Source organism: Dipodomys merriami, unplaced genomic scaffold, assembly GCF_024711535.1.
Source record: "Dipodomys merriami isolate MVZ:Mamm:240054 unplaced genomic scaffold, mDipMer1.0.p SCAF_2682, whole genome shotgun sequence".
Classification (NCBI taxonomy): domain Eukaryota; kingdom Metazoa; phylum Chordata; class Mammalia; order Rodentia; family Heteromyidae; genus Dipodomys; species Dipodomys merriami.
Genome location: NW_027204140.1, coordinates 32862 through 39375, shown reverse-complemented (window position 1 = coordinate 39375; position 6514 = coordinate 32862). Strand labels below are relative to the sequence as shown.

At 36.9% G+C, this 6514-nt stretch overlaps 1 non-coding gene across 1 annotated transcript; it reads left to right on the top strand.

The window, feature by feature from the left end:
* The first annotated feature begins 6124 nt into the window (after nucleotides 1-6124).
* Nucleotides 6125-6231, top strand: LOC138837257 (U6 spliceosomal RNA). Its single transcript, XR_011375283.1, has one exon. It is a non-coding gene; the product is annotated as a U6 spliceosomal RNA (small nuclear RNA).
* The last annotated feature ends 283 nt before the right edge of the window (nucleotides 6232-6514 follow it).

The following is a 6514-nucleotide window of genomic DNA, read 5'->3' as shown; positions in this document are numbered from 1 at the left end:
AGCTCTTCAGCTCAAGGCTAGCACTCTACCACTTGACCTACAGTGCCACTTCCTGTCTTTGGGTGGTTTATTGGAGATAAGAATTTCTCAGGGGCTGGGAAGGTGGCTCAGTGGTAGAGTGCTTGCCTTGCATGCATGAGGCCCTGGGTTCGATTCCTCAGCACCACATAAGCAAAAAGAAAAAAGCTGGAATTTCTTGGAATTCCTTCCCGGTCTGGCTTTAAATCGAGATCCTCAGATCTCAGCATCCTGAGTAGCTAGGATTAGAGGCCTGAGCCACCTGCGCCCAGCATGAGTATATATCTTATTGAGCACCCTCTCCTTTGTTTTGCCCCTACCATCCCTTCTCTTCACACCTCCCCAACTCATCCCTCCACCCCCTCTTTGATAGAGTGTCTTGTACATCTCATTGTTACAATGGGTCAACCTGTATCTTTTCCTCATATCTTAAATGAAGAAATACTGGCTTGATTTATGCTGATTCTACTTGTGTAGACACAGGTAAAATCACTCACCAAGTCCAAGAGCACATCATTTTTTGTCAGTTGGTATAGTTGTTTTCTACACAATTATTGACAGTTTACAAATTATTCTCAAACTTTAATACATTAAAAATACTTTCTTCTTTTCTTATTTTCTTGGCCAGGAAATCAGCCAGACCTCAGTCAGCATTTCTCTCATAGGACTTTTCACATGGGTTGGTTAAATGTTGGTCTGAGGGCCAGTCTTCTGAGGACTCACTCATCTGCTTAGGAATTGATGCTGTCTTTTGGAAAAGAGCTCAAGGAAGGATGCTATTTAGCGCCTTATAACTTTATTTTTTTTATTGTGAGAATACTGTACAGAGGAGTTACAATTACATGGGCAACATAACGAGTACATTTCTTATCAAGCATTGTTGGCTACTCTTTCTTTCCTCTTCCCATCTCTTCCCATCTTCCCCCTACACCCGGTCATCCCCCCACCCACCAAAGTTGTAAAGTTCGTTTTTCGACAAAACAACATTGAAATTCCACCTCACACCAGTTAGAATGGTTATAATAAAGAACTCTAATAACAACAGATGCTGGAGGGGATTTGGACAGAAGTGAACCTTTCTACATTGTTGGTGGGAGTGTAAACTTGTTCAACCACTTTGGAAAGCAGTATGGAGGTTCCTCAAAAGACTCCACATAGAGCTCCCCTATGACCCAGAAATCCGACTTTGAGCATTTACCCACGTGATCACAAACAAGACCATACTAAAGCTACCAGCACGACTATGTTTATTGCACCCCTATTTACTACAGCTAAGATATGGAACCAACCCAGATGCCACTCAATAGATGAATGGATCAAGAAAATGTATATATACACAATGGAATTCTATGCCTCCATCAGAAAGGATGACATTGCCCCATTTGTTAGGAAATGGTAAGACTTGGAAAAAATTATATTAAGTGAAGTAAGCCAGGCCCAAAGAAACATAGGTCTCATGGTTTTCCTTATTTGCAATAACTAGTATATGTCTGAGTCAAGCAGAAAAGGTCAGATAACTTGATGTTAGGGGAATGAAGCCCAAGATAAGTATTCAAATGTTTTTTTGCCTTTCATGAAATTGTTTTTAACATTTTTATTAGATGATTTCTATGTTGCTTTGCATGTTCCTCCCCCACGGTATAACCCCTGCTTTCACTGTATTGATGTAGGTATAATTTGTGGAGGGGAAGGGAAAAAATCATTTAACTAGGGATATAGGTGGACCTATTGCAACAATGAGATGTATAACTTTATTCTTTACAAGGATATTTTCCTGCTACTTTGGTTGTTAAGAGTGTCTATAAGAGCAAGCATTCTGTAGGGAGCTGGGAGACACCATATGTTCTTTACTTACTGAGATTCCTAAGTGACTTGTACTGCATTTTGCAAGTCGAATCTGTCAAAACCTACCAGTTTTAAGAGATAAGAGGAGTGGTAAAAGAACTCATGGAGACAAATATATTTTCAACATATTTTGTTCCAAGCATTCCATCTAAGGCATAGTCAACAACTAATGAAACTTGTGTTGGCTGTAAATATGTGTCTTTCTCCATGTGTGCATGTATACATGTGTATATGTATGTGTGAATTTGTGTGTATAGTAACATACATGTGTACATATATAAGGGCATATACATACATATATGCATATATAAATAAATATACATATGCAAATATATGTACATATATATAAATCAGTGTTCAGTGATTTAATCAATAGTTCCCAGCACATTGTCATTCTCACAAAGTGTACATGTTAAACTGCTCTGAGGAGCTGTGCTCTATGATGGGTATCCTTTGTTCTCACTTGCCCCATTACCTTGTTTTTCATCCCTGTGAACAACTTCGGTCTGCTTACAATAGGATAGTTTTGTTTTCATTACATGTAGTTACTTACTGATAATCAAAGACAAAGGTTATTTGTAAAAGAAAAAGAACTTTTAGGTCTCAAGTCAAAATATCTTACCTATCCCAATGATTCCTATGAGATAAAATTTATAACAGAAGAAAAGTGAAAAGGAATTCCTAGATCTGTTGTTTTGCCATTTAGAATGGCAAAGAATAATATCACGTCAATCTTATAATTGTTAAAAACTGCAAGGGAAACTGTTGGTCCCTATCATGTTCCCACAAAACCAGTGGATCCTGAGGGATAATAGACCAGCTGAAATTCTAAGTAGCAGACATGGAGCCTGAAAGAGAAAGACCATGAATGAAAAAGGGTGAAAGAGAGAAGTACAATAATACTGAAAGTACATAACAGATAAACAAGAGCTGTATGAGAATATTCATACTGCTATCTTTAGACTCTTCATGTACATTTGAAGGTATCTGATGTATGATAACCCATCAATATAACATATAAAATGATTTTGATAAAAAATAAAAATGATGATTCCCTGCCTGGTTTTAGGATGAGGATTATGATGGCTTCATAGAATGTGTTCAGTAGTGAACTTTCTCTTTCAATTTCATTGAAGAGTTGGAGGAGTATTGGTGTGAGCTCTGCTTTGATGGCCTTGTAGAATTCCGCTGCAAAACCATCTGGTCCTGGACTTTTCTTAGATGGAAGGTCTCTTATTGCTGTTTCTATTTCAATGCTTGATATGGGCCTGGAAAGACTTCAAAAAAATTATATTAAGTGAAGTAAGCCAAGCCCAAAGAAACATAGGTCCCATGGTTTCCCTCATTTGCAATAGTTAGTATATGTATGAGTCAAGCAGAAAAGGTCAGATAAGGTGATGTTAGGAAAATGAACCCTAAGATACGTATTTAAATGTTTTTTTCTTTCATTCATTTGTTTCTAACGCATTTATATGATTATTTCCTTGTTGCTTTGTATGTCTCTCTCCCACATTATAACCCCTGCTTTCACTGTATTTGATGTTGTTATAATTTGTGGAAGGGAAGGGGAAAAACAAGTCGTTTAAATAAGGATACAGGTGGACCCGTTGCAACAATAAGAAGTACAAGTTGTCATGTCGAAAACGAACTTTACAACTTTGGTGGGTGGTGGGGGGAGGATTGGGTGGGGGGGAGGCTTGGAATGGATGGGAAGGGGAAATAAAGGAGGAGGCTACAATGCTTGATAAGAAATATACTCATTATCTTGCCCATGTAATTGTAATCCCTCTGTACAGTTTTTTCACAATAAAAAAATAAAAATGACTCAGAAGAAATTATAAGTGCAAATATAATCTTCCCAGAAGAACACTCTCAGAGATATTTCATGACTTTGAAAAGGATAAAGTGGCTCAAGTTAGCATAAATTTAGAAGTATGACAATTCACAAAAATATAAAAAGATATTCATATATTTCATTATATAACCCAAAGCAGAAAGCAAATATTGTTTAGATGATTTTTTAAAGCACAGTCTTTCTGGAGCTGGGAAGGTGGCTCAATGGGAGAGTGCTTGCCTTGCATGCATGGGGCCCTGGGTTTGATTCCTCAGCACTACAGAAGTAGAAAAAGACGAAGGCTCAAATGGTAGCGCTAGCCTTGAGCTGAGGGACAGCACCCAGGACCCAGAGTTCAAGCCCCATGACCAACAAAATAAAAATCAACAAAACAATGCTGGGTGCTGGTGGCTCAGGACTGTAACCGTAGCTATGCAGGAGGCTGAGTTCTGAGGATCCCGGTTGAAAGCCAGCCCAGGCAGGAAAGTCCGTGAGAATCTTATCTCTAATAAACCACTAGAAAACCAGAAGTGGTGCTGTGGCTCAAGGGATAGCGTGCCAGCCTTGAGCTGAAGAGTGCAGGGAGAGCGCTCTGGCCCAGAGTTCAAGCCTCAAGACTGACAAAAACAAAAAACACAAAAACAGTCTCTCACTTTTGTGGTCTCAACTCTGTAATACCGCAGCTTCAGACGAAGGCTAAGATTTTGGGTGTGGACCTTTATCATCCCTTCTAATTCAGACTGTACTTGATAATTTTTTTAATAAATAATTTGTCTTAATTTTCTTCTTTGTAAACTCACATGCACCTATAAAAAATGCTTTGGCCATCCCAGTAAGCTTCTCAAAGTACCTCCTGAGGACGACTTATAAAAAGTTGTATTATATTACAAAAAGGAAAACAATGCAACAAATAAAGAAAACGGACAATTAAATATTAATGATTAATCAAATAAAAAAACAAACAATTACCAGTGTTCTACATATTAGATTTTACTACTTTCTCATATTCCTGTACATTTAAAACTGGCTAAGATTATGATGTTTAAAAAGAGGATTTTGTTTTGGTTTTTATTTTGGATCCGGTCGTGGCCCTGGACTCTGAGCCTGGGTGCTGCCCCTCAGCTCTTCAGCTCACGGCTAGCACTCTACCACTTGAGCCACATCACCACTTCCAGCTTGTTTTTTGTTTATGGGTGTTGAGGAATCGAACCCAGGGTCTCAAGCATGCAAGACAAGCGCTTTACCACTGAGCCACCTTCCCAGCCCCTTAAAAAGAGTTTTATAGGCTATGAGTAGTCTTTAAAATTACTCACTAAGATTACTTTTTATGGCTCATCTCATCATTTGTATATGGCTTATATCATCATTTGTTCCTCACTAACATGTAAAGTAAGGAAGCCCTAAAAATTAAACAGAAACTATATAGTTAACAAAGTCTTAACTCTTCACTCTGCTTCTTTACGCAAAGACTTTGCAACTTCTTATTGGTAATGTTTCTATAAACTCTGAAATGTACATAATTAGTACCATATGTCTGCTACCATAAACCTTAAATACTTTATAGAAAAGTTTATGACCTGCCAAACAGTCCTAATTTTGGCATATATATGCAAATTCCCAAAATTAAATACATTTAAAATTTAAAACTTTTAACAACCTTAACACTTGCTGCAGTGTTCATTATGACAGGTGCCTTGTATAGAACAATTGAATTCCTCCTCCTACACATCTCTTGAACAACAAATACCTGGAATTATTTTGTTTTTGACATGCCAGTCTTGACTTTATTCTTAAATGTGTGCTTATGTAAGAAATGCATGGTACTAACAGTTTGTTGTATTGCTAACAAAAAAAAAAAAAAAGAAATACATGCTTCTAAAATTTCACAAGAATTCTTTTGAACTTACTTTTTTTTGAATTGTCTAGTTTAAGAAAATAAATTACACTTTATATATAAAAAATGTTCTGTGCTCAATTAGGCAGCAAATACGCTAAAATACCATAAACCTTAAATACTTTATAGAAAAGTTTATGACCTGCCAAACAGTCCTAATTTTGGCATATATATGCAAATTCCCAAAATTAAATACATTTAAAATTTAAAACTTTTAACAACCTTAACACTTGCTGCAGTGTTCATTATGACAGGTGCCTTGTATAGAACAATTGAATTCCTCCTCCTACACATCTCTTGAACAACAAATATCTGGAATTATTTTGTTTTTGACATGCCAGTCTTGACTTTATTCTTAAATGTGTGCTTATGTAAGAAATGCATGGTACTAACAGTTTGTTGTATTGCTAACAAAAAAAAAAAAAAAAGAAATACATGCTTCTAAAATTTCACAAGAATTCTTTTGAACTTACTTTTTTTTGAATTGTCTAGTTTAAGAAAATAAATTACACTTTATATATAAAAAATGTTCTGTGCTCAATTAGGCAGCAAATACGCTAAAATTGGAACAATACAGAGAATATTAGCATGGCCCCTGAGCAAGGTTGACATGCAAATTAGTGAAATGTTCCATATTTTTGCAACAACAGATGATGGAGAGCATCTGTCCACAGGGAACTCTACTGCATTCTTGGTGTGTGTGTAAACTTGTTCAACCACTTTGGAAAGCAGTATGGAGGCTCTTCAAAAGACTCCATATGAAGCTTTCCTATGACCCAGCAATCCCACTTATGGGCATTTACCCGAATGATCACAAACAAGACCATACTAAAACTACCAGCACAGCTATGTTTACTGCAGCATTATTTACAATAGCTGATATAGAGCCAACCCTGATGCCCCTCAGTAGATGAATGGATCAA